Below are 13325 nucleotides of genomic sequence, written 5' to 3'. Positions count from 1 at the left end.
TCATATATTCTGTTTTACTCTTACTCAACTTAAAACCTCTTGCTTCCAATGTCTGTCTCCATAATTCTAACTTAGCATTAACCCCAGCTCTAGACTCATCAATCAAAACAATATCATCAGCAAACAACATACACCATGACATATTTTCTTGAATTGATCTCGTAAGCTCATCCATCACTATAGCAAATAGGAAAGAGTTTAAAGCTGATCCTTGATGTAACCCAACTGTTATAGGAAAATTGGTTGTCACCCCTCCACACGTGTGGACATTGGTTACTACTCTTTCATACATATCCTTAATTATACTAATGTACTTGAGAGAAACACCTTTCTTCATCATTGTCCACCAGAGAACGTCCCTAAGTACTCTATCGTATGCCTTCTCCAAATCAATAAAAACCATATGCAAATATTTGTTCCTCTCTCTATTTCTCTCAATAAGTTGTCTAAGAAGATGTATAACTTCCATAGTTGATCTTCCAGGCATAAAACCAAATTGATTCTCCGATATCATGACAACCTTCCTCAACTTAGACTCAATCACCCTCTCCCAAAGTTTCATAGTATGACTCATGAGTTTTATAGCACGATAGTTTGTGCAATCTTGTATATCACCCTTATTCTTATATAGTGGCACCAAAGTACTCTTCCTCCAGTCATTAGGCATCTTATTTGTCCGCCAAGTCTTGTTAAAAAGATTTGTCAACCATTCTAAACCTTTCTCTTCCAAGCATTTCCAAGACTCGATAGGTATACCATCTGGGTCAACTGCCCTTCTTGATTTCATTTTCTTCAAAGCCTCTGCAATTTTTTTCTTTTGAATCTTGTGCATGAAGTCATGATTCATCTCATGAAAATGAATGGACAAGTCTCCAAGATCCTGAGCATGACTTCCATTAAATAGCTTATCAAAATAATCTTTCTATCTCTCCTTAATCTCCTCATCTTTGACTAAAACCCTTTGTGTTTCATGTTTGATACATCTAACCATACCCAGATCCCTCGATTTCCTATCTCTCATATTTTCAAGCCTATAAATATCCTTTTCGCCCTCTTTGGTATCCAACTTGTCATAAACCTCCTTATATACCTTATCCCTCGCGTTTCAAACTACTTTTTTAGCTTCCTTCTTTGCTATCATATACTTCTCCAAATTCTCATTATCACGACTCTTACTTAGATTTCTATAACACTCTCTTTTAACCTTAATAGCTAATTTGACATCCTCGTTCCACCATGATGTATCCTTACCTAGCGGTGCACTGCCTTTAGACTCACCCAATACCTCCTTAGCCACATTTCTCATGCCACCCGCTATCTTATTCCACATTAATTATTAATCCTCCACGAGACACTAATCAACTTTCTTAACTACCTGCTCTACAAACATTCCTTGTTTAGCTTCTTTCAGTACCCACCACTTAATTCTAGGATCTATCCTACGTCTATCCCTTTTGCGGCATTCTCTAATTCTAAAATCTAAAATTAAGACTCTATGTTGTGTAGCTACACTTTCTCCCGGTATAACCTTACAATCGATGCAACAACCCCTATCTCTCTTTCTAAGTAGGAAAAAAATCTATCTGACTCGTATTAACCCCACTTTTAAATGTAACTAGGTGAGACTCCCTCTTCCTAAACCAAGTGTTTGCTAAGATCATATCATAGGACAAACCAAAATCTAAAATCATTTCTCCACTTTCGTTTCTTTCTCCTATACCATAGCCTCCATGGATACTCTCAAATCCATCCTTACTAATGCCTACATGTCCATTAAGGTCACCGCCGATGAAAAGCTTTTCTCCATAAGATATCCCTTGTACTACTCCATCTAAATCTTCCCAAAATTGACGCTTAATGGAATCATCTAAACCTACTTGAGGTGTATAAACACTAATAATATTAATAATATCCGTACCTAATTCTAATTTAATAAGTAAAATCCTATCACCCTTCCTACGGACCTCAACTACATTATCTATAAACTCACGACTCATAACAATCCCTACTCCATTCCTATTTCTATTTATTCCTGTATACCAAATCTTATATCCCCAAGGTTCTGTCACTTTTGCCTTCTCACCTACCCATTTGGTCTCTTGTAGACATAAAATATCAATCTTTCTCCTACACATAACATCTACTAACTCTACCAACTTACCAGTTAAAGACCCTATGTTCCAAGTGGCTAACCTAATTTTATGGTCTTGGACTAACTTCTTTACCCCCACCCGCCCAACAAAGTGAGGGAACCCTTGCCTATTTGACACCACACCCGGGCGCCGGTGTGACGCGTCGCTTCCGGGCGACGACCTAGCAACCCTTGCCCATTTATCACTGCCTTCAGGCCTATAGAGTACAGTGTGTCGCTCAGTAGGGAACGCCTCAACAAAATTCTCATATTGGTTCATATTCATAGGATATGACTAAGTTTCTATGTTGGCTGTCACTGGCCTACCGCAACCCTCCTCCTTTATCCGGGCTTGGGATCGGCAGTGTATAACTAAACAATTATACACAGGCGGAGTTATCCATTACCGATCTATATTCATTATAATTCTGTGCACGTGTGATGTGTTTTAGTGTTCTCTTCCTTAACCTCACTTATTATTATTATGTTGTATTAAGTGTGGGGGCAAATGTGTAAATGTATTTTTCTTTTTGAAGTTGTGATAAATATAATCAAAACAGACCACACATTTCCAGTTGAGGAAACATTTTCTAAAGGCTTGTGATTTTCTTGTCTTCTTCTTCTTCTTCCTGCAGAGAAACTTATTAGGAACAAGTGGAGTTCCACTTATAGTTGCTTTTTCTTAGGAAAAGCGACAAGAGGTTTACATGCTTGATTTCATGAATAGTGGAATTGCTATAATTTTGATGTATATACAAGCCTCAAAAGGAAAACAATCAAATAATTGGTCTATCCTTGCACATAAGCATGATTGTATAAAAGTAAACAAGAGAGATAAACCCTCCACAGAATATGTACAGATAAATAAACTCCACCTGTGTATAATTGTTTAGTTATACATTGCCGGTCCCAAGCCCGGATAAAGGAGGAGGGTTGTGGTAGGCCAGTGACAGCCAACATAAAATCTTAGTCACACCCTATATATGAACCACTGTTTTGGTTCATATCGCCGACCCCAATTGTTTTGGGATGAAGGTGAAGAAAAAAACTGCGGAATACATAGAAAGATTGTACACATACTCTTTCATTCCCATATACCCCTCTCACATAATATTTTTATACATTATATGTATAAGGTGAAAGATATATGTAATCAGAAATATCTGGAGTTTTTAAGGATCCTTAAAAACTCCAGATATTTCTGATTACAATTTCCTTCATTTAATTGTGACTTGATAGAAGGAAAAATCCTCTTTTTCTTTTGATTACTCTAGCCAACGATTTATTTGTTTGTAAACTGCAGTGCAGGATTATTGGATTGGACTTTCTGTGCTGCTCATAATCATAAATAAAATCCGTCCATGAAAGCTACCCATGAAAGTAATTTCAGAGACAAAAATGTGGTGTTCATTGTTTGTTTTATCTTTGTCTTTCTACTTTTGTTACTCATGTTATTTTGAATTCATTGAATTCAGTGTGACATTGTTTAGCAGTTCATTATCGTGTCCTTTTGAATTGTTGTTAAATGACAGATATCTTATGCCATTGATGCTACAATGTTTTACATTGTGAACTCTTTCATTTGATCTTCAAGTTAATAATTCAGGAAAGCTTCTTACTTTCTTATCATGCAATTTTATACCGTCATGCTTTCAAATCTTTCTTGTTCACTGAACTATTTCCTCTTGTTTGTGCTTTTCCGTTCTGGCTACTATTGCTTTTGTTGCACCTGAAATCTCGGAGAGCCTTGCAACGTGCCATAGGTATGGGACTTGGTGCGGTGCATGGGGTTGAAGAGACATATGCATGCCACTGATAGTACCGTGTGCCTGAGCTTGGCACTAGGCTGTGCAAAGGGGTGTGGCATGTGCATGGGTTGGTGCAACGCAGGTGCTGAAAAGGTGCGTGCATGTCACTGATTGCGTCATGTGCTTGAGCTTGGCACTGGACAGTGGAAGGAGTGTGTGACATGTGCACTGACAGGGTGCAGTGCACATTCATAAGAGGTGCGTGCATGCCACAGATAGTGTCCTGTGCTGGAGTGGGGCACAAAGCTGTGCAAGGAGTGTGGCATGTGCACAGGTGTGGTGCAGTGCAGATGCGGCAACAGATGCATGGATGTGTGTGAAGTGTGGTGGAAGTGTCCCAAGAGTGATGGATTGGTTGGTTGCGGCGTGCATGAGGCAGCCGAGTCAACCCCGTGGCAAACAGGCCTTGCCCATGTGTGCAGAGTTTGGTGCACGTGCATAACAGTGGTGTCGTGTGTTGCACAGACCATTGTCGTGCATGATGCATGTGGCGTGCGAAGCACAACATGCGGTGGGCACGTAGTTGCGGTGAGCTTGGTCAGGGCTTGGCATGTGCAGCAATGTGCGCAGTGTGGGCACAATTGCGTGCACAATCTTTGAGGCGATAATCCAATGAGCATTTGAAGTTGTTTGGGGCCAAGATCGAAGATTCACCGTGTAAATGGATTATGGGGAACGCGTGGGTGAAGGCAGATTTGAAGAATTCCGAAGTTGAGAAATTTATGGTTCCCCAAGTGTTATTCGGGTTCCTCTTGCTGGCAGGGGCCTGGCTCCTAAAATACCTATATAGGGGACCTCCTGTTTGAGCTGTTTGGCACATGTTGCAGCAGTTTGGCATAGGCACCTCCTATATCGCACGGGTAGCACTGGGAGTGCATGGGGGTGTCCGTGTGTAGTTCAAATCCCCCATGGGGCGTAGGCAAAGGCCTTGGGTGCGTAGGCAGGCGGCTCTTGATGCGGCGATGCGGTACCAACCATGCCAAGTGGCATGGGATTGTGCAAGTGAGTGCACAACGCCGGCGAACGAGTTTGGGTGGTGCTGTTCGCTATGGTAGAAAATCATCAACTGGTCTGCAGACTGGGGGTCGAAAGACCTTGTCCCTTCTATGGTGAGGTTATGGTGTGGGTGTGCCCATGGGATCGTGATCTGCTCCATGGCACGCGAGGCTAAGCCATCTGTGCGTTGTTGGCGTGGATGGCTGGAATTCAAGAAGGTTGGCTCACAATGATGGCCGGAGGCATAACATGCATTGGTAAAGGCTTTGGGATGTGTTATGCTCCCCATGACCCGTGTTGGATGTTGGTTAAGTCGGTAGTGCTGTGAAGGCACGTTTTAGCCCTTGTCAATGTGCGCTTGCTTGTGGGAGTTGTAAGACACATTTGGCTCGGTGGTTGAAGGTGCTAGCCGGTATGGGACGGCTATATATGCACGTAAGTGGCAATCAGATGCACGATGAACCATGTTCGGAAGGATTTCTTGAAAAGAAGGGTTTGCTAAGTTGACGTTCCGCTGGGTAAGAAGTTTACGTGTGGGAAACACGTGCTGTGAGGCTGACTAGGCCGTGAGGCCTAGTGCCGCACGGGCCTTCCTTGGCTTGAAAGGCGAAAAATTTGGCCTTGGAAAATAAGCCCGTGACAGCTTTGTTCTCTGTTCCAATTTTGGTGACTACTAACTGTTAATGTATATATATATATATATATATATATAGGTAATACCCATTAGGGCATTTTTTGTCATTTCCAATATTGTAATAGGGACTGCTCATTAGGAGAAGATTTGTAAAAATAATTTTCTGTTTTTTATTTTTATTTTTATTTTTCTGTTTTATAGCTGTTGGGACTAGCCCAACTAGCCAGCCGTTGGGCTAGTCCCTTAGCTCAAGGGGATCTCCCCATGTATTTTGCTATGCTTTTCCCAAGCATATTGGTGATAAATAATATATATTTTTTATATGTTGTTACCCTCTAGTGGCTTGTGTTCGTGTATCTCCTTGTGTGCTTGTATTTGGCCCATAAGTGGCCCTTTGTATTTGTGCATTCTTATGTGTTGTTGTAGCCCTTACAGGCACCCTTTTGTACTCTTTTCTGTTTCATTACACTAACTGCTCTCGTATTGCTGTGATTGCAACCCATATACTGTGACTATCTTTGTCACTTTACCTCAGAATGACAAATTGACCGTGAGTGCTCATCTTATGTCCGAAGAATATGGTAGGGATTATAACCCAGCCTGGAAAAACATTCTCTTGTGCATCTGCCTTTGCAACGTCTCTAGTAAACTCTTGATCTTAATACAGTTGGTCGTGATGTTCATGAGAAACTTGTGGTGGCTAGAAGCAAAGGCTCAATTTCAAATCAGAAACAAGCCAAGAGAGACCTAGCTGCTACTTATTATTTACCTGAAGAAATTTTTGTGGTGGAAGATGACAGCAACAACCATCGCCAACCTCCAGCAGAAGAATCAGATGGGAAGGTTCAACCAGACAATTTCATCTCTTCTATGCAAGTCTTTTCCGCTACCAATCCCTTTTCAGTAATCATAAGCTAGTTTATTGTTTTGACAATTTTTATGTCTTTGTATTAACACCAATCAGGACATAACAGAAAGTAAACCCAGGAAATAGGAAAAAGATAACAAAAATAAGAAGGTTCAAGAAACCAGGGATTTGACTTGACCTAACTCGTGGGAAATTTCTTTTTCTGGAACCTTTTTTGAATGATTTTGTATTAGCAAAATTTTGTATGTTACAAATTTTGACATTACTGAAGGCTTGGAGAGACTCATATTGGGCTCAGATTCAACCTTTCCCACTAATACCAAGTTGATTAGGCTTCTCTAGTCCGTGCAACTTTCTTTCAAATTGTGGCTGAGTTGGTTTTGCTTGCCCATGTCATTGGTAAGCTCAATTATTTGTAGAATGGTTGTGTTCACGTGCTTCACAATTTCCCATGCACTTTTGATGACCCCGTAGACTACTGGACCTCATAATTCTTATGACCCTTCTCTTCAGAATTATATGGTCATGTTTCCAATTACATTTAATCCCAGATTTGATCTTGGAAAGTTAATGTCTAGATCATAAGCTCTAAAAAGGCATGTGAGAAATGTGGTTCGCTAACTGTCGTATTGGTAAATTTTGTTTCTTACCTCCAGTGGAAATATAATTTTTCATTTGTGAAGGAAAGCATGTTAAAAACTACAATACTGGAAAATGTTAAGTTGTGAAATTAGTATTTAACTTGCTGTTCCACTTGTCCTTGACTCTGTTATTTCGCATCTTTCATATCTTGAATTGTGTAATTTTAATTAAAAAAAAAAAATCTACAGGCCAAGTTTTGACCTCTTACAAGTTGACGCTGATGAGAACATACAGGCTGACACAGATGAAGGTAGTAGTAATACATTCCCTTTTTCATTTAGTTTCTCCAGAAAAGTGTGTCATGATGTTCATTGAGATCTTGTGTATACACTTTGAAGATGCTGCAGTTGGCGAAATTATCAAGCCTGGAGATGAAAGCTTTAAAGATGAAAAGATTTGTGACCACATACGTAAAAAGGCCAAGACTTTATTGCCATTTGAAACATTCCTGACTATGAACAGAGAAAGGCATCAAGAACACCAATTTGGACCTTGCAACATGGATCAGATTGTTGGGAGTTCAAATGCAGGTGACAACCAGAGAGAAGCGATCGTTCTATCAGATTCAGACTCGCACTCCACTGAAAATTTGAATTTTATCCATTTTGAGAACTCTGATGGGATGGAAGAATGCAATTACAATTGGAGAGAAATTTCCTCATTTAATCATCAAAGCAACTCTGACGAAACACTTGCTGGTAGAGAAATCATGTGTCCTCTAGCAGAAGATATCGGTGGTTTTGGTCAACCACTCAAGGGGAGCGTAAAGTTGGGTATGTTCTCAAGCAAGAATGATTCTCAAGTGCAGGAGAGAGCATTTCCAGTAAGGGAGAATTCACAGAATAACGTAGAGAAGATGAATTTTGCAAGTTCACACGGAGAGGGTGAAGTTCTGAACTTGAAAAATGTTGCTACAAAGCAAGTTGAGCAGCCGTGTTCTGTTGCAGCTGGATCTGTTTTCGATGTTAGCTTCCTTGGCTGTCGAAGCATTTTCTCGTTTCTTTGAACCGCTTGAATGGAGGCATTGACAGGCATTTCTTTTCTCACGGGACTCTCTCTCTCTCTCTCTCTCTCTCTCTCTCTCTCTCTCTATATATATATATATATATATATATATATATATATATATATATATATATATATATATATATATATATATGTTGATACTCATCCATCTTTGGAATGCGCGAGCCAGGCACTCTTGCAATCCTCTCTCTCTCTCTCTCTCTCTCTCTCTCGGCCCGACACCATGCCTGCTTGAAGGCATTTTTCGGCGACAGTACCAGCTGGTGGTCTCAGCTCCGTTGTAGCATGCACCATTTAGACGCATCGGCAATGGACTAGTGGGCGGTCAATCGGTGGCTGAGTCGTCAGCTACAGTTCGGGATCGCTCCCTCCTGCTTCTCCTCCTCGCCCCCCTTCTTTGGGTCCTCTCTCTCTCTCTCTCTCTCTCTCTCTCTCTCTGGTGTGCTCTGCTGCCCCACCCACCGCTCACCGACACCACCTCGTCGACGTTCATCTGGCTCGCCGCTACTCGCTGGTGTGTCCTACTGCCCCACCCATTGCTCGTCGGTGCCACCTTGCCTTGCTGCCCCACCCACCGCTCGTCGGCACCACCTCATCGACGTTCAACTAGCCTGCCCCACCCGCTGCTCGTCGGTGCCATCTCGTTGGTATTCAATCAGCCCACCTTCTGCCTATTGTTGGAGAGACAACGGGACCCTGATCATCACACGTTGGCGGTATTGGGGATCAACGGAATGGGTTGCTTCTGCTGCTCCTTGAGCTTCTTCTCCTCGTCGTCCGGATGACCCTCTCTATCATCAGCTCGTACTCGCACTTCTCGTAACAGTGCCTCTCACTCTCGCACTTCCAAGGGAGGTAGATCTCTTTGACCCTGCATTTGAGGGGGGTTAGGAGTGGGCACACTGGTCTCTGTAGGGGATAGGGACCCATGCCTCCTTCATCTCTTCTTGAGTTGTGATCCCTCCACCTCCATTCTGCAACACACCTCTCTCTCTCTTTATGCGCCCCCCGACGACCCATTTCTAGGGTCTCGCTCCAGATCGCTCGTTTGGGCTCGACCTAGCGAGCTCTTCATTTCATCCAGGTTGCTATCAATGACTCGGGGTTGCCTTTGCTCTTCGTCGGTGGGGTATCGACGTTGTACTTCCTTTCAGGCTCAAATATAGTTTTTTCTCTTTGCTTTTGGCGTCGTCGTGCTCCTGCCTTGTCGTGGGCTCGCTTCTCATCTCGGACGTTCAACATTTTCTGCGTGGGATAAGGCTGGATCCTCTCATCACGTGCTTTGCTCAGGCAACGCTGGTTTCACCATTCTTCTTCCATGTGCCATCGGTTCGGGTGACAGATAAGTCGTGACAGCAGGTTCCCTCTTTCTGGCAGTGTTCCTTCCATGGCCTTCGCTCTAGATCTCAGTTAAGCCTTGCCAGGCCGGGCGATTGGTGGTGTGCTGCTTGTTTCTCCCTAAATTTTCATAAGTGCCTTCACTGCCACAAGTGTCATTGCTCTTTTTATCTCGGTGTCACCCGGTCTGGATGTGCAGGCGTTCTGCCTTCTCTCCTCCGTTCTCTGTGGGGTTGTCTCTTCCTTCCCAAGCCCCTGCTAGGTTGGGGTATTTTCATGCTCGCCAGAGTAATCCTCGGCCAATCAGACATCTATCTTTCTTGTCGTGGGTGCACATAGGTGATCTTCAACAGCCGACAGATTCCTTCCTTGCAATCAAGATTGGGTCTATCTGGGTTCTGGTTCGGTCGCCGCCCATTGCTAAGGTTTCTCAGTCCTCGTCTTCAGCTTCCTCTGCATCTTCTCCAGTGAAGGATATCTCTGTTTCGGCCCAACTTCTCGATGCGTGTGTCTCTCAACTGTCGGTTGTTTCGCGTGGGTCTGATTTTTCTGGCACTCTTTTCTGAGTCTCTTTGGAGGCTCCTCTAGGTATGCTTGAATGTAGTGGAGAATGAGACCTTCATCATTCAGCAGTGTCGCTCGTGCTGCCTGGTATAGGCTCACATGCTTATGCCCAGGCTTGAATTGATTTCTCTGATGCAGCTCATACGGTCAATTTGTCTCCTTCTTGGGACTTGACACCTTTTTCATCCATCTCCAGGACGTCAGTCGTTCCGCATGGGGAAGGCCCCATGCAGTATGTCCCTTTTAATGATTTCTCTTCTTGGGACCTGGCATTTTTTTCTCTTCCTGGGCGGGGCCCTCAGCCTGCTTATTCTTGCGCGCCTTCCCAAGTCTCGTTGGTGACGCCTTCAGGTTTGCTTGCTCGAGGTGGGCTTGTGGTGTTTTTGCCTTCTCCTTTGCATCTCGTGCTGCCAAGTTTGAGCTTGCAGTCCCATGCTAAGGCTTGCTCTCGTTTCCATTCTCCAAGTTAGTCAGTCATTTCTTCGCATCCTTGGGACTTAGCATTTTCTTCGACCTTCTCCCTTTCCAGCTGTTGCTCGGTGGCGCGGGTGGACAGTCTTGCTCATGGTGGCCTTAGCTCAATCTCTTCCTTCATTCTCTTTCCATCCCGAAATTTTGCTTACCTTGTTATCCATATTATGGTGATTCATGCTATCTCCAACCAGGTCAGCAACTGTATGGTGATGGGCTTCTTGGTTACTCATTCTCGCCCTTTTTTCCCTCGTGCCCCAGAGGTTATCTCATATTCCCCTCGTCCAATTTTTTCTCCTATCATTGGCCCCGGCGGCAGTCTACCGGGGTGTGTGTTGACTCACTTTCCTTCCTCTCAGCTCCATTTGCATCCCAGTTCGCACCTCCTGGGTATTGAGATCGACGACGTTGCTCGGCTACTAGATATATCTCTCTTTGCATCTCTGTTGCTATCTCTATCAGTTGTCATGGATTCAATTATTTCTGGTCTCCATTTTGTTTTCGGGGATATCCTTTCCCCCCCCGCCCTATTCTGTTTCGTTTGGTTCTTCGCAGGATGACTCTCCCGTCGGCAATGTTCAGTGTTCCCCCATTGGTAACCGTAGACGGAGGAGGGTTGTCTTTCCAGATTCAGTTTCTCTTGGTTGGTCTCCTCGTAGATCGCCTAGATTGCGGCAGCCACGGGTCTTTTCAGATTTTGTGCGATGAAGCTTGTTTGTTGGAATATTAGGGGCCTGAATTCTACCTCCAAGCGTCTATTTTTAGCAAGTTGGATTAGACAGGCTAATCCTGACCTGTTTGCCATTTGTGAAGCTAAAATGGATGACATCCCGCTTGTGGCCGCTTCTTCCATTTGGTGGGGTGCGGATTTTTTCTTTAAGCCAGAGGTCAACCATGCCGGTGGTATCCTCTTCTTCGGTAAGAAGTCTTTAAATTTATCGCAGCTAAATGTGAGTCTCTACTCTTTGTCTATTGCTTTCAGCTTACAATCGGTTGGTCGGAAAGCAGTGGTGTCTGTGGTTTATGGACCCAACCTCGCTAACAGGAGGCCCGCATTTTGGGATGACCTTGATAGGATGATTACTTCTAATGATGAGTGTCACCTTATTGTAGGCAATTTCAATTGTTTGTTTTCTCATCATGATTTCAATTCTAGCATCCTTTCTAATCCCTCTATTCAAGGCTTTCAAGACTTTGTTCACCGGCATCTCCTTTATCCACTTCCTCTTACCGGCAAGCGCTTTTCTTGATCGAATAGGCGGTCACGCCTGTGGTATCGAGTTCTGGACAGGGTATTTGTCACCTCTTCTTTGTTGGACCTCATCCCTAACATTAAATATGTCTTGCTTGCGCCCTCTATCTTTGACCATGGTCAGCTCATCACTATTTGAGGGGATGACTTCTCCTTCACCAGGCGCTTTGTTTTTTAGCAATAGTGGCTTCAGGAGCCAGATTTCAAGGTTATTTCAGCCTCTTGGTCTAAACCTTCTGTCGAGCACTGGGCTGCTCTTCGGCTTATCAACAAGCTTTTGCAGCTTGCTAAGGATATCAGGGTATGTATCCATAACTGTAATGTTGTGAAATTTCAGCATTTGAATGCTTGGGAGCGTGAGCTTTCTGAATTGTACGAGTCTATGTCTTTCCCTGACGCTTTTTCTAAACCTCGACTTTTGAGTTTTCAGACCAGGTCCATTGAGCTATCTATGTTGTTAAATAAATGGAGAATCAAGGATGAAATCCGTTGAAAGCAACGATCCAGGGTGAATTGGCTCAAAGCCGGTGATGGCAATACTAAATTTTTTCACTCTTATGCATCCCATCGCCATCGGAAGAAGGCCATCCCTTCTATCTCCATTGAGGGCATCTCTTTCTCTGATCAGCTTGTCAACCAGGTCGTCACGTGTTATTTCAAGTCTATTTATGCATCTTCAGTGGTTGCGGAGGAGAATATTTGGTTTTTTATGCTATGGACAATCTCTCATGACCAAACCTGTGCTTTACAAAGAAGATTCTCGGATGTTGAGATTCTTTGTGCTATCAAGGATCTGTCTGGTTGGAAAGTGCCCGAATTTGATGGGTTTCATATTGACTTTTTCAAGATTTTCTGAGATTCTGTCAAACCGGACATGGTTAGCCTCTTCGATGAGTTTTATTGCAATTCCAGGCTGCCCTACCCTTTTCATTTAGCCATTATTTTGCTTATTCCTAAAGATGTCGATGCCTCAGATCTCTCTCGGTTCTGCCCGATCTCGGTGACGAGTGCTCTTTATCGTATGATTGCCAAGGTTTTGGCAAACATGATGAAATCGGTAGCTCAGCAGATCTTCTTAGACTCTCAGTTCGCCTTCATCCATAATAAGAGGGTTCATCATTCTTTTATCTTGGCAATCAAGGTTGTGCAGTCTTTGCGATCAACCTTCTTTCGTTCTTAAATTAGATTTTCATAAGGCCTTTGATTTTGTTCAATGGCTCTTCTTATTTCAATTGTTATCAAACTTTGGGTTTGGTCGTCGGTTCTCTGGTTGGGTTAGGGAACTAGTCTTCAATGCCCAGGCTATGCTAAATATCAACGGCACTTTCAGGGAACGGTTCAAGCTGGAGCGGGGTCTGCATCAATGTTGCCCTCTTTCGTCTTTATTGTTCAATGTGGTCACCGAGGGTCTTGTTGTGCTGCTTAAGCGGGTCGCTGCCTGCACTTTCATTGATCCCTTACCGGTCCAGGACTTTCATGCTCATGCTCTTATTTATACTGATGATATGATCATTTTCGGTCGCGCTAGTGTTCAACAGATGCTTCGGTTCAAGCTCATTCTTCACTTTTTCTCTATCTCTTTCTAGCCTTTCTCT

This window comes from Nuphar pumila, chromosome 10 (genome assembly GCF_984573655.1).
Source record: "Nuphar pumila chromosome 10, dmNupPumi1.hap1.1, whole genome shotgun sequence".
In the NCBI taxonomy this organism is placed as follows: Eukaryota; Viridiplantae; Streptophyta; class Magnoliopsida; order Nymphaeales; family Nymphaeaceae; genus Nuphar; species Nuphar pumila.
This window is presented reverse-complemented; position numbering follows the sequence as displayed.